Source organism: Delphinus delphis, chromosome 6 (assembly GCF_949987515.2).
Source record: "Delphinus delphis chromosome 6, mDelDel1.2, whole genome shotgun sequence".
Classification (NCBI taxonomy): domain Eukaryota; kingdom Metazoa; phylum Chordata; class Mammalia; order Artiodactyla; family Delphinidae; genus Delphinus; species Delphinus delphis.
The window spans coordinates 22,383,313-22,411,209 of record NC_082688.1 but is presented as its reverse complement, the minus strand read 5'-3'; the positions used below and the strand labels follow the sequence as shown (position 1 = coordinate 22,411,209).

The 27,897-nt window shown below is 41.4% G+C and overlaps 1 protein-coding gene across 3 annotated transcripts in view; it reads right to left on the bottom strand.

Annotated features, from left to right (window-relative positions):
- The window catches only part of LPAR1 (lysophosphatidic acid receptor 1), a 163,195-nt gene extending 148,627 nt beyond the window's left edge, over positions 1-14,568 (bottom strand). The window contains exon 1 of one of the 3 annotated variants that reach the window (XM_060013338.1): positions 14,424-14,568. The gene's annotated coding sequence lies outside the window, so the exon portion shown is untranslated. Of the gene's footprint in view, positions 1-13,333; positions 13,438-13,723; positions 13,955-14,423 lie in introns of those variants that run through there. The other 2 variants (XM_060013337.1, XM_060013339.1) reach the window with 2 other exon arrangements.
- Between the last annotated feature and the right edge of the window lie 13,329 nt (positions 14,569-27,897).

Here is a 27,897-nt window from a genome sequence, read left to right as displayed (position 1 = left end):
ACAGCGGTGGGGAAACTGGTACTTGAATTATGGTCGCCTGTCTTACTTAGTCTCAATCAGTCCACTTAATGTATGGATATCCAATTTAAAATATTTTAGAACTCTTCACCCAGCTTTAAAAAGGGGGCAGGGGAATGAACCCTAAAGCCCTGTCATGACAAAATAAGGAAATAAAAAATAAAAATCCTAACACAGCAATAATTCCAAACCATTATTTAAAAAATCACTAAGAAGCTATGAAATGTTCATTCAGTCATCAGATCTCCACTTACTAAAACTTAACTTCAGTGCTCTACTTTCTCACAAATTATGCATAGTTACTAGATTGGTAATTACACTACGTAGGACTTTTTTTTAATCCAACCAAAACTACTTCTCTACATCCACACAGAGCTTTGTACAGTTTCTAGTGCAGAGCATACCTGCAACAAATGCTATTATTATTTACCAATACACAAAACTGCTATAATACAAAACTGCTTCAAACACACTGGCACCCACCTCCCCCCAAATATTCTTTCTATTCCTCTTTGACTTTTGAAAAAAAGGCCACAAACAGGAAGGCCCACTAAGTATCACAAAAATGCCAACTCATCTAACAAAAAGGTCTGCCTTCCATCTGTCGTTCACTTCCAGTACTTTATTTTGCTTACATTACTCAGTTCTTCCATGACTCTACAATCCCGCACACGCCCCACCTCGACCCTTCACTGAGTTAACCCCTTCTCATTCTGCAGATCTAATCAAATGTCACTTAGGGAAATCCTGAATCACCCCAAAGTCAGATGAGGTTCCCCATTTAATTTCTTCTGAAACTCCCTGTGCTTTTCCCTTGTAACACTCATCACGTTTGTCCACATATATTTGGGTGCTCATTTGGTCAATATCCTCCTTCCCACTGGACTCTGTTTCATGCGCCCAGTGATGATCACTGCTTTATTCCCCACTCTAGTCCAACTATTAGCATAAGAACTGGTATTGTGTATATAATAAAGACCTGTAGAATAATGAATAACCCTAATTCCACATAGAACAGCAACAAACTAGATCAGTGTTTTTCAAACCACCCTTCACAGTTAGATCAGTGTTTTCAAAACTTCTAAATTATGACCAACACTTCTTTTAAATGAAAACGAACAGATTATAACAGAAATGGGGGGGGGATCATGCTTATTATATGTAGTAAGCTGCATGAAACTGTCATTTTCTTCATATATATATGACCCTTTCTAACTATGGGTCATGGTCCAAAACGTTGGAAAGCCACTGAACTGAATGTCCCAATACAACTCCTCCCAACTTCCCACCAAACTGCTCAAAAATGTGCACAAAATGGCAAAACTGGCAGCAGTACTAGAAAGAGGCAGGGAAAAGCCAAAATCTAGGCATTATTTCCACTAACTCTGTGAAGGATAGGTAAAAAGAAAATTCTTGAACCACATGAATCTGAAAGACTCGCACTGCACCTTTGGAAATTCAACAAGTCAGACGCTCTTGATGAATGCAGAAAAAATTCTGAGTCGAACTCAGGAACGCAGAAGATACAACTGGCCCGGTAAAGATGAGGACATACCCCAACTACATGGGAGGCACCTTTCAAACTAGCATAAGCAAGGGGACCCCAAGTGCAAATGAGGGTCAAAACTAACTAGAGACACACACAAAATACTGCTGCAGATTTTATTACAAACTAGAATACAAAAGTCTAAAGTCTACACTTAAAATTTAAGCTATACGCTGAAATATATATATAGTGTATATATATAAATATGATGGAAATTGAGAAGTGGCAAGAAGGCAAAAAAAATAAAGGCATACTAAATTCTCTGTTGTGCAGAGGAGTGGGATCAAAAGTTATTCAGTTCTTTGACTTTGGGAACCAGAGAAACACAGAATCATGAATGTATTTGGAAAACAGAGATAATCACTAGTAAAGTGGAAACTAGATTTGGCCATATAAAAATAGTTTATATATATGAAACAAATGATACATAGAAAAAGACAGAAAATAAAGTCCAGAAAGTATATTAGATTGAACCGTAGGAAACTGCCATTTTTATAGGTCAAAAGCAGTCAAATAACAATTTCATATGACTCAATCCATCAACAACGACAATAATAGTGTCAGCTAATTTGTTCAGTGTACGAGGCACTTTTAAAGGATTGATTGAAAATCTATGTATGCATGTTCCTTTACAAATAAAAACTGTAGTCCTAGAGACATTATGTAATTTATCTGAGGCCATGCAGCTAAATACTGGTGGGAAGAAGTAAACCAGTGCTTTTCACAGTACCTCTCAGAAAAAAAAACTTAAAGAAGTAAGGTCAAACATATTGGCCATAACAATAAATATTAAAGGAATAAGTTTCCCTTTGAGAGGTATGTTAAAATCCAATTAAATGTTGCTTATAAGCAAAAATATATGAAACAAAATGACAGACACCAAAAGTTTAAAATCAGAAGGATGAGTGAAATTATTTCAGACAAAGAAAAGAAGAAAACACTGGGAACATTAATATCAGGAAAATAGCAGCACGTAGTTCCAAACGCATAAAGGGTTATTTTACATCGATAAACAAAATAAAGGCCTAACAGTAATCTTTATGCATTTAATATTATGGTAACACATAGAAATTGCTATCAAGAAACTGACAAAAGTCCATTTGTAGAAAGAGACTAAAGGACCATTCTTATCAGTCTGTGACAGCTCAAGTACAGAATCAGGACACAGAGGATATGAATAATATTACTACAGTGGCTGAGTTAATAAACATATCTGCACTTGTCACCTGTAGAAACCATGCTCTTTTCAATCCTCAGGACACAGAAATCCCTAATACACAATAAGTAAAAATTGTACAAACCTCACTTAATTACCATGATAAATAAAACCAATAATTTATGCAAAAGTTTCTACGTAAGCAATAAAGCAATATGCAGCCAAGTCCTACTGAGCCGCTAGCTGCATTCCCAATAGTCAGGTATTAACAAAAATGTTCACTTTCCCTGTACTGTTTTACATTTTTAGTGATTCTATTAGCACAAAACATAGAAGTTAAGCTATCTTCATTTTTTTAACTGCCACCTTCGGACTTTTATATCAAAATTCCTCCTCCCTCGATAATGACTGACTCAAAATTTAAAATAAAATACTGCTCATTATTTCAAAATCATTGAAAATGAAGTCATGTACGTCAAAGATGACAACAAAGTTGATCCATGTCTACTCCTTCACTGAAAACAAATGACCTAGTATCAACTCAAGAAGTGAGAACCAGTTTTGTCTATTTTCTTGATTTTTTTCCCCATCAAATCAGCCCATCTTTTTCTTTAATCAATGTCTCCCTCCTCTTCTATTCTCACCTCCCAGTTTCACTAACCTATTTGAACTCACCTTTCAAGCCCCCACATAAATGCCACTTTCTCAGAGACACTTTCCTCACCCTCCCTCGCAGACAAGGTCAATCCCCATGACACTTCCAGGAGACCCTGCTTTCCTCCCTAATTCCAAGTAACTTGGAGTTACTTGTTCAGAGGCTGTCTCCTTCACTAGATTGTAAATCTCATGCAGTCAAGACTGTGTCTTATTTACTATAACATGTGGAGATGGTAAATATATTGATTCTTTTATTCAGAAAATTTCAGTTCAAACAAATTTTTAATTCAAAATATTTGAGTTCTACATGCAAGGTATTACCCTAAGGGTATTACACTGGGAAAACGGCAGTAAATAAAACAGGAATTTTTTTTTAATTAATACTTTCCCTCATCAAAGAAGTAAAAACAATATAAATGCAATGGAGAAGAAAATAACAGGCAAGCTCGGTAAATGGGAAGGGTTATACAATGTTAAATGTAGTGATCATTAGAGAAGGCCACACTAAGAGGTGACATTTGAATTAAGATGTGAAAATGATGACAAAGCAACCATATGGACGCCTGGAAACAGAGCATTCCAGCAAGAGGGTACAGTCGATGGCAAAGGGCTAGAAACCACAGTCTACTCTGTAGGTAAGTCCATACATGGTTCTTGTTTAAAGTAAGGATAGAACTCTGGGAACATGAGTACCTAAAGATGGGCAGAGAAGCAAAAACTCTTAAAAGAATAAAGAAGCTAACAGAGATAGGAAATGATTAAATATGATACATATTAAATACTGTGACTATCATGTGGTCAATGGAAAATTAACGTAAAAGATTTTAATTCCATGTGTACTTATGATACAAAGCAAAATGCTATAAATATTCAGTAATATCAAATATTTTAAAAACTGCAAGAGTTACCCCAAAATGGAATAAGGAAGTTATCCCTGAGCAGTGGAACTATGGATGAGTCCCGCCAAATTCCAAAATGAGCACGTACTGTTTTTACAACTTTCAAATGGAAATGAGTATAATTTTAAAGAATCATAATGGCTTAGAGAGAAAAAGGCTGAGAACAGATTATCTTTGCTCTATCTTACTGCAAGAAGGCATGCCAATATAATTTCCTGAAATGAACATATATTTTTAATTGGAAAAGATCTTTTTGTAACCAGGTAAAGAGCAAAGTTCTACTGTATGTTATTTTTAACCTTCATCAAGCAATTAAAGCTTAAATTTACTTGACCAGAGTTTATAAACCCCCATGGCAAACTTGCTGGGGTTTCTCAAAGTCTGGGCTTTAGGCTGAGAAGTTTTTCAGCTTGTCTTTTACTACAGTGATGACAGTAATATGATACTCAATGCTGTTAGTACAGCAGTAAACTAAAACTATATTTGCAACTCCACTCAGGCCCCAAATCACCAAGAATCTTCCAATTCTTTTCAGGTTGTTTTTTTCCTTTGCCTGAATGGATTGTTTTGGAAGCTTTTATTCATCTCAAAGGAACATCAAACTGAAACTCCATCTCCTTTGTATCATACCAGGACCACCTCATCAGAGAAGCCATAGTGGATGTTCACTGAATGTTTGACAACCTACAAAACTATTTTAAGCACCTGCTGGATAGAAAAAGTACCTGAAGAATCAAAGAATGACTTACTGTCCTTGTTAAGACACCTAGTACTTATATCAATGGGACAGGATCCTTTCACAATGTGTTCGGATATCAAATCATCACATTGTACTCTTTAAATATCTTAGTTTTGTCAATTACACTTCAATAAAGCTGGGAGGAATTTTTTTTTAATAATTTTTAAAAACCCACTGAGTATATATCACTTTTCTCACTCTAAAACTTCTCTCCACCTTATCACATCAATTTCACTGGTATTTACTCTGATATATAACAAGTACTCCTGAATACTGCCACGCTTTAACTTCTCAGCTAAGTTGCAAGCTCAAATTTCCAGCTACCAGCTGAAAATCTCTGCCTCCTTAGCTTTAGACACGTCTAAAACCAGCATGCCTCACTGACACAATCCTCATAGCCTCATGCCCCTGCTCTCTGCTAATGGCATCGACGTGCCCTTTTTTGTCCCCAGAAGCTCCCTGCACCCTTCTGTTGGCCCTGCAAGGCTGACCCAAAGGGCTTCCCTGGTGGCGCAGTGGTTAAGAATCCGCCTGCCAATGCAAGGGACACGGGTACGAGCCCTGGTCCGGGAAGATCCCACATGCCGTGGAGCAACTAAGCCCATGCGCCACAACTACTGAGCCTGTGCTCTAGAGCCCGCGAGCCACAACTACTGAAGCCCACACGCCTAGAGCCCATGCTCTGCAACAAGAGAAGCCACCGCAATGAGAAGCCCGCGCACTGCAATGAAAAGTAGCCCCTCCTTGCCGCTACTAGAGAAAGCCCGTGCACAGCAACAGACCCAACGCAGCCAAAAGTTAATTAATTAATTAAAAAAAAAAAAAAAAAGACTGACCCAAAGCAGACCACCACTCAGCCACAAATTGTAACCCATCACTCACATGCAGCTCCTGGGCCTTCGATATGACTCCTCTGCACGGAATGAGCTTCTCAGCCCACTTGCCCATTGAGGCCAGAAACCCCTTGCAAATGTTTCCTCTACTCCAAGGTAGAGTTACTCTCTCCATCCTCAGATATTCAGATGGCACTTTGTCTAAACCTCGGTTTACAATATTTATCACTGTCTGCGTGATCTCAGGCATTTGTATCCATGCCTCTCCATGTCTAGAAGCTGGTTGAGAGCAGGGAACCATCCTTGCTTGGTGGTTGCTTTTCCTTTTTTAATTTTCGTACTGTAGTGTCCTCAGCCGAGCACAGGGACTGAATCTCATAAGCCTGCAGAGATTTTAGCTGCATGAAACTGAACTGACAGGGTCTCAGATAAAGGGAGGAGAGCACAGATCCTACTGAATTTGGAAAAGCCAAGTCATCCTGCCCTAGCCTTTGAACCTCTGGGTCTCTGTGTCTACTCAGAAAGCAAAGCAAGCCGTTCTCTGTGGAATTATAATAAATACCGGGTACAGAATGAATTCCTCCTTTTCTCGACATGACAATAATCCCTCTCCCAACAAATCATAGTCCAAGATGGCAAAGCAGCCCCTTAACAAAAGGCAATTCTATTTCAGCTGTGCTGCTCCCTGGGTTAAAAACTCTCCATCCTTATCACCTGCTGATTGCCGACTGCTAGGGGGGCCTCGTTTAATGCTCCCATGACGAAACCTGCCTATAATGAGTAACTCCCCCTATCTGCTCTGCTCTAGAAGCAGTTGATAGGCCCTCCCCAGCTGCCTTGCTTTGCACCTAACGAAAGGTTCGCAGATACCCACCACGTGCTTCTAAATGCCCTGCCTTCCCTCGCCAGACACCCGGATGAAGCAGAGTCCTGGTGGAAATAACATTCTGGGGCAATGATATTTGTTGTCTTGGTTGTCACGCAGCTGGAAATCATTTTCTTCTTTCCCATTCATAATAGCCCAACCTTCCCATCTCTGGGACAAGAACCCTTTTTTGTGTTTGTTTTTGGTTTTTTTTTTTTTTTTGGCTGGGCCACATGGCTCGTGGGATCTTAGTTCTCCGACCAGGGACTGAACCCGTGCCCCCTGCAATGAAAGCGTGGAGTCCTAACCACTGGACCACCAGGGAATTCCTCATAGCACGCTGCACCGATTCAGGAAGAGCCATGCAGGCTCCTGGACCTCAAACGTCTGGCCCATGGTGGCAATCTCAATCACAGCCTCTCCAAAACGAAAAGAGGCAAGAGAGAGCACATGCACGCACAGACACATACCCCACATGCATCAATATATATAAACACAAACATTAGGTTTGTATAAGCAGAAGTACAATTATGGAAGGCTACGTAACAAATTCATGACAGAGGGGTTGGTTACACCAGATGGGTAAGCTAGAAAGAGCAGAGGGATATTACATTTCCTTTAGACACATCTGTATCATTTGAATCATTACAAAACCCCCATCTTTCTATAAATGAATGCAGCTATCTTCTGGTGAGAACACTTTCTACTGTGTTCATAGCCGAGTGACTTAAACAGGATAAGTAAAATGCATTAACCAAGCAGAGTTCACTGTGGCATGACCTCAAAATAGGTCTGACTTCCCAGCAAGGCTAGGTTTGGATTATTCTAGGAAGCAAGTTATCAACTGACTATAGAGCCTCAAACACAAATTGCGTCAAAAGTTAGAATATCTGAAATGAGAAGGAAGCAAGGGCTACAGATAAGACACAGTTACGTCTATCTCTAGACTTGACAACTAAGAGGTAAATCTGGGCAAAAATGTTTCAAGTTTATAAAACGAAAATGAGAATACCAGGATCCATCTCTTCTCACCTTGTTAAGAAAAGCTAACTGACCTGAAAACACTGGGCCTAGTTTGAAGAAAACATTCCTAAAGTTGAAACTCAACAAACATGCTCCATGTCTGAAGATGTTTCAGAAGAACTTCAGTCATGAACATAATATGATAGAATGCAAGCTCCTCGAGAGAGGGGACCTTCTGTGTCTTGTTTCCTACTGTTCCCCAGTACCTTGTAGGTGTGCAACAAATATTTACTGCATCTGGAATAAATGAACAAATTAAAGATTAAGGAACAAGTAAACGAAAACTAGAATTAGCAACCAGATAATATCAGTGCCTATTCTTATTTTATAGATATAAAAAGAATTGGGCTTCCCTGGTGGCGCAGTGGTTGAGAGTCCGCCTGCCGATTCAGGGGACACGGGTTCATGTGCTCCGCAACGGGAGAGGCCACAAGAGTGAGAGGCCCGCATACCGCAAAAAAAAAAAAAGAAAAAAAGAGAATGGAACTTCGACTCATTCAGCAATAACAACACTGGAAATTAAAAGCCCCTTGATTCCCTCTATCTTGATTACCTTTTTCTCTTCTGCGTTTCTTGTTTTATCTCCTAGGTCCCTCCCAGATCTTAATCTCCTAGGAGCCTTCCCTCACCCTCACCCCCACCCCATGCCCCTGAGGGTCAGGTGCCCCTGCTTGGTGCTCCCACAGTGCCCTGAGTTTATCGCCCTGTCACACTGAATTGCAATCATCATTTGTTAATATGTCTGTCAGCTCAGCTCCTGCTGGAGGGTAGGAATCCTGCCTTATTCATCCCCCCTCCCTGCCTCCATCTAGCACCTAGCACAATGCTTGGGTTATAGCAGACGGTCAGTTCAGTGCTGCTAGGGGTAGAACAGAACTTGTTTCCTCTGCCACCAAATCATTGCTCCTTCCAAAGAGCCAGGAGTATCCTTCTGTTAGGGCCAAGTTTCAGAATGAAGGCAGCTTGGGGATTGGTCAAGAAGAACCGCTTAAACATAGAGGAAGAAAGTTGAGTATAGCAGACTTACATGAAATCGAATCCAGTCTATTGTTCTGAGATTTAAGAAAATGGGAAAAAAGAAAACTTGCTAAAAAGGAATGGTTCACAGTAGCCCTCTCTGTACAGTGAATACTAAACCTTAAGAAGCCAAGGCACACACAATGGCCATAATGAACAAGAGCTCCTTTAACAACAGTTTCAACCTTGGAAATCCCACCCCAAAGAGATCCATAACCAGGTTTTATTAGTCCAACTTTCTCTCTTTCAGAGAAAGAGGCTGGTTCTGAAATCCCTTTCCTTTATCTCCATATTAAATAAAACAAACACAACCTGATCTACCTCATTCAGGCTTACACGTTATTTGTTTTAGCACTGGACTAAAGTTAAGAGTCTGCCCTGTCCTTACACCACTTTTTTTAAAAACAGTACCACAAAAATCAAATAAATTATAGCCTAAATCCACACATGTAGTAAAACAGTCCTCTCATTTCTGAAAGAAATTTGAATGTTACATGAGCTTCAAAGTTGAAGTTTCTACAGTACTGATCAGATGACAGGAGCCAACGTCCAAGGATTGAGACAATTTTCTTTGCCCCACACCCCCAGGTCAATAATAGTAACAACAATATTACTCTGAAATCATACCAACCTGCTGAAAAAAAAAAAAGCCAGGGAATTTAAATAAAATCACCAAAACCAGCACTCTCCCTCCCCCCTCCTAAAAAAACCAAAAAAACTTTGAGTTACTTCAACTTAACTAATTTAATTAATTGATTAAACGTGCCAAACCCAAGTTCCCTTGCAGAAGATAAAACAAACTGCTGGGAGGATCATTCAAATTGTATTCAGAAGACAGTAAAAAGCAGCTGACCTAATCTCCTTTCATCATCTGTCTCCTTATTAGCCCAGCACCTCCAGATTCGAAGGCAATTAGAAGACTTACTCAAATCAGCTGCACCTTTGACATGCAGCTGAAAGGCCACCCACTCCCACCTTTGACACAGAGGTATTGTGGTGTGAGAGGAAACCTCCAGAGTTGCTGGAAGTCTCTCCCAAATGGAGCCCACAGAGATTCTTCCTGTCTGAGAGATAATGAGCTATACACCTTCGCTCTGGACAGTTAGGGGAAAGAACAACAACAACAACAAAAGAGGCAGATGACCAGAAAGGAGGTTCCCAGAGAAGCATTCATCTACTGCACTGGGCGAGCTACTTCTATTGGAGGTTAAACTTAATAAAGGATCTTCGTGGTGTGTCAGCCCTCACTGCAACACCAAGGGTGCTTCTCCCTTCTCCCCAACATCACCCCCTTACCTTTTACAAGGGCGTTAACCCCATTTCTAAACTAATAATAATTCTCTTCTGTGCTGCAAATATTCAACCGCTGTGAAATACTATGTATAACATACACACAGTCAAGAATGTCGGTTGCCATGAGATTCACGTTTCAATTAGCATTAACTAGCAGGCCCTTCCCTAAACAAAAACAAAACAGAATGCTTTCTTGGTCAGCTCTGAGCCTGGGGAGCAATTTTAACCCACATGCTTCAAGGGCCTCGCAAGGTCCAGATGTAACACAATAACATCATTAATTTTCACTAAATTATATTTCTCAAAAGGCCACTATCAATTTGGGGGCAATACGGGCGAAGAAACTGCATATTCTTTATTCTGTAACCTTTCTATAATCTGGATAAGCTGGCAGCAGCGCCCTGAAACTCACTCGGCATGAGTTACGAGGGTATGTGATGGAATCAGGGCCCAGGCACCTCTCAATCATTTCAGTCCTCTCTATGCCCAGTACTTGTGACTCAGTGCCTTCCTGCGTTGTGGGGTTAAACTGTACTTCCCCCTCCCTGTCCCTAGGTAGTACAATTCCTTAAAATAACAGCCAAGGTCCCCACAATTTATCGCCTTGTATCTTTCCAGCCTCCATTACTCCAGACTCCAACTACATAGTTCACTCCCCACCATTCATCTTTTAAGAGACACATCATTTTCATCCTTCAAGTCCCTTTTGTGAAGTCTGCCCCAGAGACAGAATTTAATTTTCCATTGCCTGGCATGCCAAGTTTCTTAGATTCTACAGCTGCCGCCTAGTTATGCAACCCAGCTGCTATATATTGAAGTTAGCTGCATCTTTTCCCTCTGTACTGCAGCTCTTTCTAGAGCCTCCTTTCTCTCATCCTTGTATCTGCCACCGTCGAAGGAATGCAGTAACTGCTTATCCGATTAAAATTTCCTCCTTTTCTCCCAACTTTCTAAGGCATCCATGATAGCTCTCCATGAGATAGCTACATAACACTACAGGGATTTGGAACATAGCGTGGTATGTAAACATTAGAAACCAAATAAGATGCTGAGTTAGCAAGGCCAGAGCAAGCTTTCAAATTTTAAACCAAGTTTTATTACATCACACTTCACTTTTAAAATACACCATGTTCCTCAAGTGTGTATGCATATAGGTACCAAAAAAAAAAAAAAATTAAAGAAAAGGGAGACAGGCCACACATCAAGCACAGATATTAAAATCGTGACCTCAAACTAAATCTCAGGTCTTGTTATTTGGACCCTTTGAGCGTCCCAGTGAAAATGATACAGTCTATTCCACTCAGGTTGCAACTTTCCTTACTAAGCATTTGAAATAAGATTCTCCTGCCTAAAAATCATGAACCTCAGACTGACTGTCACTATGTATCAAAAAGACTTAGCAAGTGAGAGTTTTACTTGCTTTGAATTTTCCAGTAGGTCTAACAGTCAGAACAGATTCAGTAAAACCTTGAGAAGTCTGTGGTAGAATCTTCTTTTAAATCAAATTACTTTTCAGAAAAGATTAGCTTCAAATAAAAACAGACGTTTCAAACTCAGGTGTTGAAAGGGCTGCCACTTACATTCCCACGTCTGGTAACTTTTCCCATCACTCGCAGAGATTTCTGAGATCCACTGAGTGCGCTCAGCACTGAGCTGCAGCTCATCTCTTGAGAGACAACGATGCAAATGGGAAGTTGGCCAGGTCAGACTACAGACTCCAAGTCAATTTTAACGTTAAGTAGCTCACCCACTTTAAACAATACGGGTAGTGGAAGACTGACTGGGGTGGGGTAGGGTGGTATTATTGATGTCCTTGTGCAGGAGGAAAGAAAAAACAGGGGAGAACCGACTCCCAGCTCCAGGTTCTTCCCCCTCCAGGCATCTCCCACTGCTGCTTTTCCTCAACCCTCTTGGCCTTCCTGCCCTCCCCCTTACCTCCCAGACTAACAGTTGACACTTCCCTCTACTCTCGCCCTACTGTTCTAACATGGGATAACCACCCTCCAGTTTGTAGTGTTGTGGGGGGAGCTGGAAGGAACAGCAGAGATGATCAAACCCCTCCATTTTCCAGATGAGTACACCAAGAAGGAGGACCAGCTGACCTAACCAGCTAAAGTCGCACCACTAGGGGACGTGGTGTGTCTGTGGGATCAGATTATGATAACCCAGTCCTCCTGCCTGGCCCCTCAGCCCGGCCTTCCCGCCACACACTACCTCTTTCTCTGGCTACTTGGCTTCTTTATCCTCAAATTAAATGGTATCAAGAAAAATGCAGCCTTAATAATGCTGATCGTTATTCACAATTTTGCTTTTGGGGCAAATATGCTCCGGCCTCCCCAGAATTGGAGAATCAAGGGCAGAAACAAATGGATGACATTATGCATGTGTGTGTTAATGCAATTTAATTCGGTCCAAATTTCAGTACACACCCTTTTTCCTTGGGGCTTACTACTCTTCTTTGACAAGGAAATAGTTTCTTAGGAAAAAGAACTTAGTTTTAAACCAGCACGGTCTCCCTCTAACCCGAATTGCAAGCTTTGAATAACAGACCTCCTGCTTCACAGTTATGTTTAGGCTGGGCAAACGACACTTAATGCAAATAGGTGAAAATCACGGACTGTTAAAGCCCGAAGGAATAGAGGATTTTGCTCTCATAACTGCAGTCACCTGTTTTCAAGATTCATGTTTGTAAATATGTATCTATTCCAATGGGAAACAACGCGTTCATAGAGAAACTTTAACAAGCCAGCGCTCACTGGAAACCCCCATTTAGGAAACCTCCATAGATTTCAACAACAAAAAAAAGAGAAGTAGCAGCAGAAAGCAGCAATCTCAGGCCCCGGACTGAAGGCAGCAACAAGTCCTGGATACCGTCATTCTTACACATCAAAGTCCAAATGGCAGCAAAGAAAAACAAGAATAAATGATAAATCCATTCACAACAAACTAGTCCTGCGCACACGCGCGCGCGCACACACACACAACGAGCCCGTCTATTTCAAAACCACCAACTCAAAGCCAGGTCCCTCCCTTGCTTTAGAGTCCCCAGTTACTTGATAAACGTGTCTGTTAGACGTCCGGACAGAAACTTAAGTTTAAAGTCCTCAGGCGGGGAGAGACCGCTGCGTGGCCGGTGAGAAGCAAGTGGTGGGGAAGCTCGGCGCTGCGGGTCGCGGGGACCCCCGGCGGTCCACGTCCACCGGGACGCGGCTTGGGAGTAATGTTGAGCGCCTCCCGCCTGCCAGCTCGGGCCCCCACCCAGACCCAGGTAACCGGAGACCACCTACGTGTCACTTGGGCGGGTCCCGGCCGCTGGCACGGGGCACAGCGTGGGCACCGGGGAGCGCTGACCCGGTTGGGAGACGGGAGGGGCGGCGGCCCGGGCGGCTGCGGCCACTTCCCTCCCGGGGCCCGATCAACTGGTTGGCTGGGGAGGCCAAGAGCGCCTCGCCTCCTGCAGGTCGGCCCGCGAGCATGCACACCCACCCACACCCGGCACAGGCGCGCGCGTACACACACACAGACACACACACACACACAGCCACAAAGCCCGTCTGCCGCAGGACAGCGCGATCCCAGCGCGCCGTTTGGCGGCGGAAGGGACCCGGCGAAAGCTGGCTCCGCGCTCAGAAGGCACCGTCCCCTCGCGCCACCCCGCGCCGCGCCAGTCCCTTTACCTGCGCCCGTCGCCGCCGCGCGTCCGGCTCCCGCCGCCCCCGGGCTGGCTTCAGGCTGCGCGGTCAATCCCCGCAGCCCCCGCCCCGCGGCCCGCCGAGCCCGGCCCTCCGCCCGCCCCTCGGCCGTCGCCCGGAGCGGGGCCGCCCCCTGCGCCCACCCCGCCGGGGTCCCGCGCGCGCGGCCGGGAGGCCGGGGAGGGCTCGGCGGCGCCGGGGCCCAGGCCGCCCGAGATCCCGGCAGGCTCCGCTGGGGGACAGGGGCGTCGCGGCTCCGGGAGCGTCAGCCGCCGCTCGGCCCCGACTGCTCCGGCTTTGGCGCGCTGGCAGGGCGGCGGGGGAGGGGGGCGCCGAGGGAGGGCCGCGGGAGCAGGGCGGACGCCTGCCCCCTTCTTCCTCCGCCTTCTTTCTTTTCTGCAGGCTCCACGTAGCACAAGTCAGCAACTCCCACACCCCCGACTCCCTCCCCCTGGCTCATTCCCTTACCTGGCGCGACGCCCCCAGAGCCCCTACCCTCTGTGCTCCTCCTCCCCCATCCAGTTGCCGGACTCCCCGCCCCGCCTGCAGGGGCGGGGGCGGAGGGTAGCCCAAGCCTTCCATTCATCATCTTCCCACCGCCCCCCACCCGGATCGGACCCACCCGCGTCTGGAGACCCACGGCCTCCAGCTCCGGATCTCCATCCCCACCCGCTCCCGTGCTCACCTCTGCGACCGGCAACTTGCGGGACTCGGGCGGCCTCTCCTACACGTTGCATTTTCATTTCGTCGCTCTTCTCTCCCCACTTGAAAAGCTCTGGAAGACATCGCAGGGCCCGCAAAATCCCCGATGTCTGGCCTCTCTCGTAGTTCCGTTTCCAAACTTTCCCGGAGGCACAGAGTTTCTCCCAGTGCAGCCTTCAAGTCGAGTCTGCAAAGAACGCAGAGTCAATTTTGCTGCCGGAAAGGTGCACACGTTTCCATTTCTGAGTTTTCGATTGCCTGGGTCTGCAGACCAAAGCAAGTGTGACTGTGCTCCCCTAGTTCTCCATATCCATGATTATAAATTTCTCTTCCGCTTTCCCAGTGTAACTTTGCAAGTGCAAACTATCAATTTTAGAAGAGTAATTAAGGGCGGGGAATACACACCTGGAGGTGTGGTTGGGAGCGGCGCAGGACTAAGGCCTGGGGATGGTTCTCGGGAAAGTGGCGGGCACAGAGATTCGCCCAGGTTCTGGAACAACACCCGGTCCACCGGGGGCTCTCCAGCCGCGCCACCCCCTACCCACCTCCCACCCTTGGCTTCCTGGAGTGTTGGCAATTCTCTGCCTCTAGCTCCACTGCTAAAGGCGCGACACAACAAAAGTAGCAGCTTACGAGTAAAAACTGGGCAAACTCTAAACGGCACGTGGGGTCTACGACAGCAGCATGTCAGGGAACTCGGCAGGACTGATACAAGTACATATAAGAAAGAAACGCAGAACCAGGAGGGAGGGCTGCGTTGGGGGCAGCCACTCGGTAACCTTGGGCTTCGCAGAAATGGGAGGTCACCGGAAACCGCACAGGGCGGGGAGGGGAAGAATTCTTGGTGGGGATGGAAACGTCTCAAGCTTACAGTGAGGTCTGCCTGGAAGAGAACGTGACCGTCGCCCGCAAGTGACTGCTTCGAACCTTGATTGAGTTCGTCTTGCGGTTTTCAAAGGGCGCTCAAAGCTAAACCCTGACTGCTCATCCATTACTCTCAAGCTGTTTCCTTTTTCAAACAATGTAGCAAATCCCCTTTGTTAAAAAATCAGCCTTAAAGAACTCTGCGTCCTCTCCTTTCCTACCAATTTATCATTTCTTTTATAATAATCCATTAAAATGTGAAAAAATAGAAATTTTAATACATGCACGGTGCTAATATGTTCATTTACAGCATGCAGAAATGCATATTAAAACTCTTATCGCAAAAATAATGAGAGCTGATCTTAAACTCTAAGGAAAGATACCAGGACAAATAGGAAAATGTCCACTATATAATCTAAATATAATAAAAAGCACATATTGGTAAGAAAAGAAAGACTATACTGAAAGGGACTTTTGTTTCGCACCATAGCTCTACCCACCTCAGAAAAATCACTTAGCTCATTTTCCTGTCTTCTTTCTACTACACGCTCTTTGTATTTACTGTCGGGTTTCTCAATACCAAAACTTCTATATCTAGTAAAAAGAATCTTTTAAAATTTTATTTAAAATAATTAAATTATTATATTAACTATAGCAATAAATAGTATCAAATAATTTACAAATTAATTATTTCAATCTTTCACCCTTCCTCATAAATCAAAGATAAAGTGCAAATGAGTTTCTTGCCTACCACTCAGCTTGAATCTTTTCCCAGGATATTGATTTTACCTCTTACCATATTAAGGAATATGGTGGCTTCTGCTTTGACTATATAGTAACTGCCTTAACTACTCTGTGATCCTTTCTAACATCAAATGAGGAGTTCTGTCCACGCAAGACGTGTATTCAAGAGTTCCAAGTTATTGGCTTTAAAAAAACTTTCTTTCCTCTTTATTTGTCCTACCATGGCCTAGAATGAACTGGAGAGCAAAGTACAAGGTCAGCCTGGACAGACCTGTCTCCCTGACACATGCGGACCTGTCTGAATGAGACTGCTCTTCACCCAGTTTTTGTTTAATAACTTTAAAATCAACTGTAGGTTGTATGCCCAGTGTAAAAGGAGAGAGAAAATGAAATCCAATACAGAATCCAGTTCAGCACAGAGATTAATCCATCAAAACTAGTATTGTGTTCCAAACGAGCCAGTTTTCTCATCTGTAAAATGGGATAATAATACTAATAAAGTCTATTTTATCAGGTTCCAGGTTGCCTTTAACAAAGTAAGATAATATATTTGAGCAGGCTTCTTCAAACCCAACAGTAGGTGATGTTATTTCAATAGAGATGCAGAAAGATACCTTGATATACTTTCTTTAATGTTTTTATCTGTCTGTGGCCCTCCTGCCAATCAAACTGATTCCATTTCTTGGATAGTCATCTTAATGCTTTCTGTCCTAACCTTTCTCTCTTATCCTCTGCCAAGCAATGTTTCTCTAGATCTGTTTCTTCAAATGACTTCACCAGAGCCAGAGGCCCAAAGATAGCTGGTGCTGTCAAACGTGAGAAAAAATATTTTCAGCAAAATGAAGAGAATTTGAATGAGGAGTATTTCAAGTACAGTTTACATTAATATCTTGATAACTGTAGACTTTGTCAGATTATTGCTGTTATCTAGTGGTCCAAGGACTATAATCTGCAGAGCATTTAGGATTGAAACATTGGCTGTCACTACTTTTGGCTCTGTTATTTGTTCAGAAGGGTTTGCTGGTCATGCCAGTTCCCTCTGCCTTCCCACATTCCCTTCCGTCTGGCAAAAAGCCTTTGAAATTTTCTACTAGAGAGTAATCAAACCTATCAGCAAAAAGATCTGTTGGAAACTTTCCCTCCAGTCTGTTAATGTAGAGACTGATGCAGAGAATGTATTCCGGTGAAACAATACCCTGAGAGAATTCAGCCTGCTTGGGAAAATTTTTCAGGTGCCTCTCAGGCAGAGGTTTCTTCCTTGTTAAAATGGGGGTATTTATGCCTCGCTGCTGTTTTTCCCCTTGACTGGAAAGAAATCATTCTCCTTAGGAAACGTGTCTATTTTAAAAGGCCAGCGGCAGAGGTGGGTGAGGTCAGCCCAATGTAGTAAAACTAAAATAGCATAAAATAAAATAACACTCTTCAGGGTAGAAGTGACATAAAGAGACTCTAGGAACAGAGAGTAGAAGATGGGATTGTGTGTGCAGCAGCCCTGTATGAGGACCAGACTACAATGAAATGAAAGCCCTAAATGCACTGTTTGCTCACCTTTTTCTTATCACCTATTTCTGCATGAATAATCTGGGTAGTGTCTGAAGTAGATCAAGGGTGAGCAAATCCTTTTCCTGTAGTTTCCCTCACCCAAATAAAAAGCCTTTGATCTAAAACAGAAGGGGAGGGGGGAAGAAAATGAAGAAAAAACCGTATATGTGTGTTACATGTATAATTTTAGAGCTAAAAATAGACCTAAATATCCAAAAACTCATAGAAAGGGTCACAAAACAAAAAGTTCTTAAAACAATAATAAAATTGGTAAATTTCTAGTAAGACTGATAGTGAGGAAAGAGAGAAAAGAAACAAGATTGTGAATGAAACTATAACTATAGTTTCGAGACTTTTTTTCTAATACTAACAGAATGTTGTGAACATTTTTAAAACTTAGCTGAAATAGATACTTTTTAATAAGATGCAAATTACAAAACTTTATTGAGTCAAACAAATTAAAAACATGAATATATTTGTAACTATTGAATAAATTAAATTCATATTTCTAAATCTACCTACAAAAAGGGTCAAAAATTTGGTGGCAAAGATTTACCAAATCTTCATAGGTAATCTCTATTCAAATGATTTCAGAGAAAAAGAAGGAAAGCACCCCAATTATTTTATGAGCTAATAAAATCTTGATGCCAAGATCAGACATTAAAATAGAAAGGAAGGGCTTCCCTGGTGGCGCAGTGGTTGGGAGTCCGCCTGCCGATGCAGGGGACACGGGTTTGTGCCCCGGTCCGGGAAGATCCCACATGCCGCGGAGCGGCTGGGCCCGTGAGCCATGGCCGCTGAGCCTGCGCGTCCGGAGCATGTGCTCCGCAACGGGAGAGGCCACAACGGTGAGAGGCCCACGTACCGCAAAAAAAACAAAACAAAAACAAAATAGAAAGGAAAATTCTAGACCAATCTCAAAAGGAATAAAAAATTTTATTCTTACATATAATCAAACCAAGTTCAGCAATGTGTTTTTAAAAAATACATCACAAGCACATCAGGCTGATACCATAATGTAAGAATGGCTTCATATTAGAAAATGTAAAGAAATTTGCCACTCATTTTTCTTAATCTCAACAAACTAGAAAAGGGAGGAATTTCCTGAACATGATAGAGTTGCTACCAACAACCTAATTCTAGAGGCATTATTCTTAATGTTAATTCATTAAACATTTTCCTTTTAAAGTAAGAAAGAAAACGAGGATCACTTTACCATTTCTATTCCACATTGTAATAAAGCACCTTGCCAAGATAATAACACACGCACACACACACACAGAAATTGGAAGATATAAGGTGTGGAAAAGAAGAAAAAAGTGATTTGTAGATGATATAATTGTCTTCTGAGAAAATTCAGGCAAATCTAATAAAATAGTAGAACAAAGAAGAGAGTTTAGCAACATTGTTGAATAAAAGATCAATGTACAATGAAGCCACAGCCCATTATAAATAATAAATGTTTGAAGGTCTCACTTATGTAGCAACAAATTTTTATTATAACTTGAATAAAAATTAAAAGAAAGGTATAGTATCTGTATTTACTATATGTAGAAAATTATAAAAATTTATTGAAGTACATGAAGAGGCCTCAATAAATCGATAGATAATATCATGTTCATGGACGAGAGGACTCCATAAACAGAGTGCAATCTACTCCAAATTGTAATAGGGTTTTTCATAGACCTTAACAAAGTGATTCTACGAGTCATGTGGGAGTGGAAGAGGCCAAGAATAACTAAGACAATTCTGAAGAAGCATAAGGAGGGAAAATTGTCGCTCCAGGTATCAAAATATTCTAAAGCTTCACCAACTGAAACAATGTAGGATTGGTGCAGAGACTGGTAAATAATCTCATGAAAGAGAATGGCAGGTTCAGAAACAGAAGCACACATAAATGAGATAAGCCCACGTAAAATAGTACATCGAAGATGTTCTCTGTAGTTCTCTTTAGCATCCTCTAAATATATTTCCGAAACAACATGGGATACCTACCTCACACTATAAACAAACATAAGTTCCTAATGATGTGAAGACCTAAAGTAAAACTTCCAGATTTTTAGAATATCTTCATCTTTTCAGGGTAGAGAAGAATTTCTTACAAACGGTGCAAAAAGTACAAACCATAAAAGAGTCTGCTCTTTTCTTTCAAATAAAATACGGCCGACTCTAATATGCTGGATTCTTGTGAGTTCTAGTAGTTGATGTGATGTCTGCCTCAAGACCTGCAATGAGTGTTCCAGGGAATATGCGCAGTATTGTGCCACTCTGGGCAAAAGTGGGACAGGGGTTTTCCCAAGTCATGTGTATCTTATGTCATTTCTGTTGTTTTGACTTGATACCTATTATACCTCCTAGAGCAAGGTGGAAGAAGCAGTGGGGTAGTGGTCCCTTAACAGAAGGCTCTGAAACATTTTTGGATGTGGACCCCCTTCAGAACTGAATCAAAGCTATGAGACTGCTTTACAGGTAAACGTAGGTATACATATTGTAGCAGAAGCAACTGCAATATCCATTCTCTCCTTTTGGGGCACCAGCTAGATTAGATTTCCCAGCCTCTCCTGCGATTAATCGAGGCCACGTAACTGAGTTGTCTCCAGGATAACTTGAGCATAAGTGACTTCTGCTGATTGTAGGACTACCAAAAACTCCTCTCAGGTGTGCTCCCTCAGGTTCTTTGTCCCTTCTGTTGATGGGATGGCAATACCCACACCAACCTTGGAAGCCACGGATGGAAGATGACAGGCAGCCGTGACTCCTGACGCTTGAAGGACGCTCCTGTCCACATGAAGGACAGCCTCTCTACTGATGTGAACATCTCTCTGGACATTTATGTGAAAAAGAAATTTTTTGTTCTTTGAGCCACTAAACTTGGGGAATCTCTCAGTTACCTTGGCTTAACTAATATATATATATTCATACACACTTTGACTGTAATCTCAGGGGTTCAATGACACCCTATAGCCTAGATTGTGGATTGATCTGAGAAAAGTAGAGATTCTGATGACCTGCCCTCTAGAGTGGGCATTCGCCAGAAGTGGGCGTGTTACACCTTTGCACAAACTCTACTGGTCACATTGCACTGAATGCCTCTGCCAATCGCCCCTCATTTCTCTGACAACATTTACTCTGCCAGAAGCAGAGTAAATTCCACAGGTTAAAAAAAAATAATGACGTGAATGGAAGACTGGTCAGCAATACCGGGGACAAACTCCTGATATACACAGCAGTACGGATGAACCTCAAAAATATGCTGAGCAGAATTAGATCCAAAACAGTGCATACTATATGATTTCATTTCTGTGACGTTCCAGAACAGGCAACACTTATCTATGACGTTAGAACAATGATTGCATAGGGAATGGGGACTGACAGAAAAGGCACACAAGGGAACTTCCCGGGGTAAGGGAACTATCCTATATCTTGCTTTGTGTTGTGGTAACATGGGTGTATGTATGTGTCCAAACTCAGTGAACTGAACATTTAAGATTGGTGTAACTTATTATTTGTAAATTACACCTGAATAGTATATTTCAAAACACAAGTGTCATTATCTGGATCTATCCATACAATGATATTTCTAAGACAAACTATTATGGAATAATATTCAGCCATCACATCCTCTGAAGGCTGCTGTTGTGACTGAACATATTAAACACTACAACCCTTAAGAGCAGAGAATGACTGTACTCCTGTATAAAACCAAGATACACTCTACACATGTCCTAAGAAAAATTAACTATAATAAGCAAGTCAGGATAAACAACAAGTTCCTATTGCATAGCACAGGGAGCTATATTCAATATCTTATAATAACCTATAATGAAAAAGAATATATATACATGCATAACTGGATCACTTTGCTGTACACCAGAATCTAACACAACATTGTAAATCAACCATACTTCAATAAAAACTGTTTTTTTAATAATAAGCAAGTCAGTAGATTATTCCTATGTAAAAAGCCTGTGACTTTCCATGGCTAGGATTCTAATTCTATATAACCATAAAATATATTTATATAATCAATAGTATGTGTCTTCTGGCTTTAGTGGGATATAATAATTACATGACCAAACTATATTTTGAGACTTTTTTCCCATGTTTTCTTCTCCCTGTATTTCTACTTTCCTTCTCTCATTGTTGAATAGCCGTATGTTCTGTGCTCATTGCTCTGGAAAGTATATGACAAAACAGAAAACAGAAGAGCCAAAACTCTTTATAGAAAACCTAAGCTCTTAGGAGAAGGGGATTTACAGGCATACACAGTATGCACAGACCTGAAGGAAAAAAAGTATACTTGGAATGTGAGAGCAACAGAGAAAAGACTGTGTATCCCAAGAACAGAGGGCACCTCTGTCCTGCTTCCCAGCAATTCTGCTGGAGAGAAAGCAAGCTGCCTTAGAAGAAAAGACTGCAAGATGTGTTTAGGTAGATGGAACATGGCATAGCTTGGTCACAGATGGTCATGTCTCACAGGTAACATATCAGCAGTGGACTTGAACAAAGGAAGTCTCAGAGGCAACCTCTGCAGACCGATGCTGGAGAAGCCCCTCCAACACGTTGCCATTATATAAAACTCGGGAAGAGTAACTGACCTAGATAGGGGTGTGTAACTATAATTCCCCAAGAAAAGAAGAAAACTGCAAAAGAACTGAGCTCATGTTTTCCCACCAACCATGAGGAATGGGAGATCCAGAAAAGAATTTAATCTGAAATATAGAAAAATCCTTCTTGAATATCTAAGTTTATTGGTTGACATTGATACCCACTGTATTAGTTTGGCAGGGCTGCCAATAACAAAGTACTACAGACTGGGTGGTTCAAAAAACAGAAATTCATTTTCCCACTGATCTAGAGGCTAGAAGTCCAAGATCAAGGGTTCTTTCTTCTGAGGCTTCTGTCCTACTCCTGCAGATGGTGGTTTTCTCCAGATGTCTTTACTTGGCCTCCCCTCAGTCTGTGTTCGTCTGTGCCCTAATCTGTTCTTATGAGGATAGTCCTGTTGGACTAGGGTCCACCCCTATGACCTCATTTTACCTCAATCACCCCTTTAAAGGCCCTGACTCCAAATACAGTCACATTCTGAGGTGCTGAGGTTTAAGTTCTTCGAAAAGAGTTTGGGGGAGACACAATTCAGCCTATAACACCCACTAAATATGGAGTTCTTATCCATGATTGTTAAGGACCCCTGGCCACCTTGTATCTGTGCCATGCAAAGATCACAAACCCTACAACAGGAACTAATTTGATATAAAATATGGCCACAACCTTCGGAGGATTGCTCTGCAGACAAGAGGTGACCTCACAGAAGTCACTGCTAATTTGCAGAGTACAGAGGGACTATAGGGGGTTTGAGACAGTAACACGGGATACTCTAAAACCCCTGGGAAGATACACAGTGATCAGAAGGAAGGAAGTATAGCAATTGAGCCTGGACAGAATTTGCTGATGAGGTTAATTAATCTCCAATTACTGAGAAAATACCTAGAAAAAAATATCTCTGAAAAGTTATCTAAAAGCCATTTCTGGGACCTTAAGTTGATAAAAGATAAACAGCAATAACAATAACTGGACTTTTTCCCAGAGAGAGATCTGAACTGACTTGTAGAAATTTAGACTAACAGGTCATGCATCTGACCCATTAAGGACAGGTTTTGGCAAGGATAAATTACACTGAGTATCGTAATATATTCCAAGATGAACTTGAATGCACACGATCCTCCCCCTTCCGTAATTCTTTCAACTGGTAAAGGAGAGGGAAGAGGTGGAATTCCTGATCATCTCCACAAGCAGGAAGGCTGAGCCTGCTCAGCAGACATGGATATGTGCCATTCAAATCCATTCCAAGAAAGAACTCACAAACCTGCTGCAAAGGGTGTGGTTAGCAGATGGTCCACGGCTTCAGCAATTTAAGGTGACACCACATTCTTCTTAGGGCATCCCTTGAGCCAATGAATGAGCAAAGTGATAGCCAAGATTACACTCTTCTCATGGTCAACCATGGCCAATGACTGAGCGGTGGGGTGGGGGTACAAGGACCTAGCCATTTCTGTCTAATGAGGGACTTCTCTAATGAACCATCTTTGCTCCCAAGGTCAGTATTGGGCTAGTGAAGACTTTATTGGGTCTGTATCATGGTCTGGTAGCTCCCCCTGTCCTATCCTTCTTCTCCACCTTTTCTTTTCATAGATGTTACTCCCCGATAAACCCTTTCTTTGTTCTCCTACCTCAGCCTCGGCATCTACATAGAACCAAACCTGCACAAGTATCTTCCACAGTTTCTATCCTATTTAGCTTTCTATTTATCTTTCAATGATCGTCATATAATAGTCTTTTTGTTGATATTTTCAAATTGCTTGAACTGGAATTGTTATGGTCTTCACCCCTCTGTTTAACCTAGTACTGTAGGTTACATGTTTTTTGTTTTGTTTTGCTTTGTTTTAATGATTTGCTTTGCTAAGGATTTTTTTTTTTGACCTTTATGAAAAAAAGAAACAGATCTAGGATGGATTTATCAACGCTATTCATTTTCTGCTGTGTATCTCATTAGTTGTTTTGTTCATAGTTAAATCCTTCCTACTGACTTCCTTGGGTTTATTTTGTAAATCTCCTTAGTTTCTGGTGCTGAATGCTTAATGAATTTATTTTATTCTTTCTTTTTAATAAAACATTTTAATAATAATTTTCAAATGTTCTCAACTTGGTATACACCTCAGGCACTTGGACTAATGTTTACATTTCTCAACAAGGCTTTATGGGTAGTATATATTTAGTCTTTGTGTATCTTTGAATGTTTTCTATTCTCTTCAAAAAAATAAAAAGTAAATTATGTAGTAACCTAGAAACTACACATCTACAGAAATAGGTCTTTATATAAAAAATTTATAATTCGTTTTATAAATTTATACAATAAGCTCAGGAAAGTTTTCTTCTACTATATATGTCATTGTGGCTTTGCTTCATTTGTTCTGTCTCCTTCAGGATCAGCCTTGTCAATATACTGGCTCTTTGTTCTCTGTTCTCCATTCAGTTCCTCTCTTGTCATTTTTATCTCTTTGCCCTTTTTTTAATCTTTTGCCCTGCATCCTAGGAGACCTTATAAAGTGTGAAACCCACATGATTGATTCTATTATCCATAGCATATTTTTCTTTCTAATCACTCCAATGTGGCTTTTATTTACATTGAATGTTAAATTGTTTTCCAGTTCTTCCTTTTATCTTTTTAAAAATCTCTCATGCTGTTAACATTTTATATCAAACTGCCCTTTTCATAACACACCTGTTTTCATTTCTTAAAAACTCATCTTTTTATACTCTATTGAATAGGTATGTCTCATGCAGTACCTAGCACTTAGTAGAGGCTTAGTAAATACTTGTTGGATTATTAATCTTAAGTGAATGAATGAACCTTCAACAGTAGGTCAAGTTCCATAGTAGAGGGAAAAGATAATATGCTAACAAAATTGGCAGTTCATTCAAAGAAAAATGAAATGTCATTATTTTCTGTGTTCCAAGTTTCATTCAAAATCGGTTGTTAAAGTATGATGAGAAGATTATCTAGCATTTAATTTAAATCTGTTTAGAAGAGATAACAGATTATCATCAAGACTGAATCCAACCTATGCAACAGGGCACCTCTTTTTAAAAATTGCCTTCAAGAAAAAGCTTATTTCTGAGATGCTGAAATCTCCTACCCACTCTTTTGCACTCTACAAATATATTTGAAGTTCCTTCTTTCTGTGTTCTTTTGAAAAAAAAGTTTGCATTTGAAACATTAACAGTGGAACACTTAAACAAAAAAACAAACAAACAAAAAACGCCATAAAACCTCTTCTGGTAATATTAACCAGCCACAAATGGCCAGGGTAAACTTCCTTCATGAAAGCTTCTTGCCTAGAGGTGGGATTGGGTCCTTATGTCTGCACAATAACCTCCCTGCAAACATATGAATGCCAGATGGTTGGAACTGTTCCATTAAGAAACTAATGTTTTCATTGTTTGGAATTTGATTTTGTAGTTTTCTCCATATAGTGATTTGATTGCAGCATTTAGAAGCCTTGAGAGCCTTCCCATAAATTATTCCACCTCTCAAATGTGAAACTAGGTTAGCCTGTTTTTCCATTAGTATGTCATTCCCACTTTCTTCCTCAGATGTGGATAATTTAAGTGGGATTCATAAAAAGAAAATGTGGGTTTTGTGCTTCAGTTGTTTCTTCAAGGAACTTGCTACTGAATACTTCCCTCACTTTGTTTATTTAAATATTTATATATGAATATTCATGAAAAATTAATAATAGCTAATAAAGTTCTTACTATGTATTTATATGGCTCTTACTTTATTTTCATAGTTCTCACACTATTCTAAACATTTTATACATATTAACTCATAGAAGCATCACATCAACTTTGTGAGGTCAATACTATTATTATTTCTACTTTGCAGTTGAAGAAACTAAGGAATAGTGAAGTCAAGTAACTTACCTAAGGTCAAACAGGCAGTGAGTAGTAGATGTAGAATTTCAATCCTGGGGAAAATGTCTCAGAGTCTATGGTCTTAACTACCTCACCCTACACTGCATTGTTTAAGTCCCAACGAATCTAGCTTGTTCCAAGAGAACAATGGTAAAACTGGATTCCCTGCTCCCTGGTTAGTCCTCATTAATATGAACAAGATCTTGATATTACTGTGGCAAACATCTTATCTATTCCAAGCCTTAGAGACTATGGCAGGGTATATAACCAACTATCAGTAGGGCCAGTCTCCATTGTATCTTGGAGAGATCTATTATTCTGTTTAAGAAATAAAGGAGGTTTTCTTTCCTGAAATCCTTTACAAATTACTCTTGCTATGGATGCTTTAGTTTTGGTGTCCCTCATTATATTAAATGGGACATGAAGTTTTTTTAAGTAATCCATTTCATTAGAAATAAAGTACAGGGACTTCCCTGTGGCGCAGCGGTTAAGAATCCGCCTGTCAGTGCAGGGGACACGGGTTTGAGCCCTGGTCCAGGAAGATCCCACATGCCGCGGAGCAACTAAGCCCGTGTGCCACAACTACTGAGCCTGCGCTCTAGAATCTGTGACCCACAACTACTGAGCCGTGTGCCACAACTACTGAAGCCCACACGCCTAGGGCCCATGCTCTGCAACAAAGAGAAGCCACTGCAATGAGAAGCCCACACACCACAACAAAGAGTAGCCCCCGCTCACCGCAACTAGAGAAAGCCCGCACACAGCAACAAAGACCCAACACAGCCAAAAATAAATAAATTTTTTTTAAAAAGACATAAAGTACAGCATGAAGTTACAGAAAATGGAAGTGGGCTGCAAAATGAAAACCTTAGGAAATTATAATTGCAAAATGGCAATTACTGTGATGTAACTCATGATCAGTAGGTCCTTGTAGGAAGGCATATGCCTGCCCTCAGGGTTAAAGACCATGAGGACATGATAATGACAAACACTTGGAGTATGACTGCAAGAAGAAGACTCAGGGAAACTAAGTAGTTTAAAGGGCTTTAGAGCATCTTTATTCAAAGGCAAGTATTTAAGAGTCATCCTAAGACCAGTTTGGATTTGTCAACTTCATAGGCAAATGAATGGGCAGTGGACATCTGTTGTTGTTTTGTTGCCCAGGATCCAGGCTCCCTTCTGCTAACAGCACTCTGATATTTCTTTCTACTGATTTGTGTTGACTTAGCTAGCTTTCTCCTATGATGTGGTGCTGACCATTCAAAGCATTCAATTCCACAGTCACATTGATTAATTCAAACATGAGCCAGTGATCCTATCAGAGCCACTGATGTACAATCTTGGGTACTTTTGCTTCAGCTGAGGAGAAAGGAGTATATTCTCTTTTCCTGCTACAATCAGAGCTATGAAACTTAAAGCCTGAAATGTTGGAGGCCAACATGAATGAGAACTTGCCAAAGGAGGAAACCAACACTCAGAAAAGTAGCATTGAGAGACATAGAGGGAATGAGATAATATCCTGATGACATAATTTGAACCCCTAGATCAAGGTGTACCTATAGTCTGTCCCTTGAGCTTTTAAGTTACATAAGCCAATAAATTCCAGTATTTATTTAAGCTTTTTGAGCTACCTAAGAAGTCCTGACAGAAGGAGAGAACTAAGAGTCCTTGGCCCCTTTGGAGAGAGTTTGCCTTGTGTTCCTTTGTGAGGAAAAACAATGGAGCACTTGAAGAAGGCTCTGGAGAAAAACAAAAGGCTGAGATTTGAGGATATCCCCGAGCAGAGCTAATCTTTCAGGGCATTAAAAGAGAGGGTCTAGATTGTGCCTTTT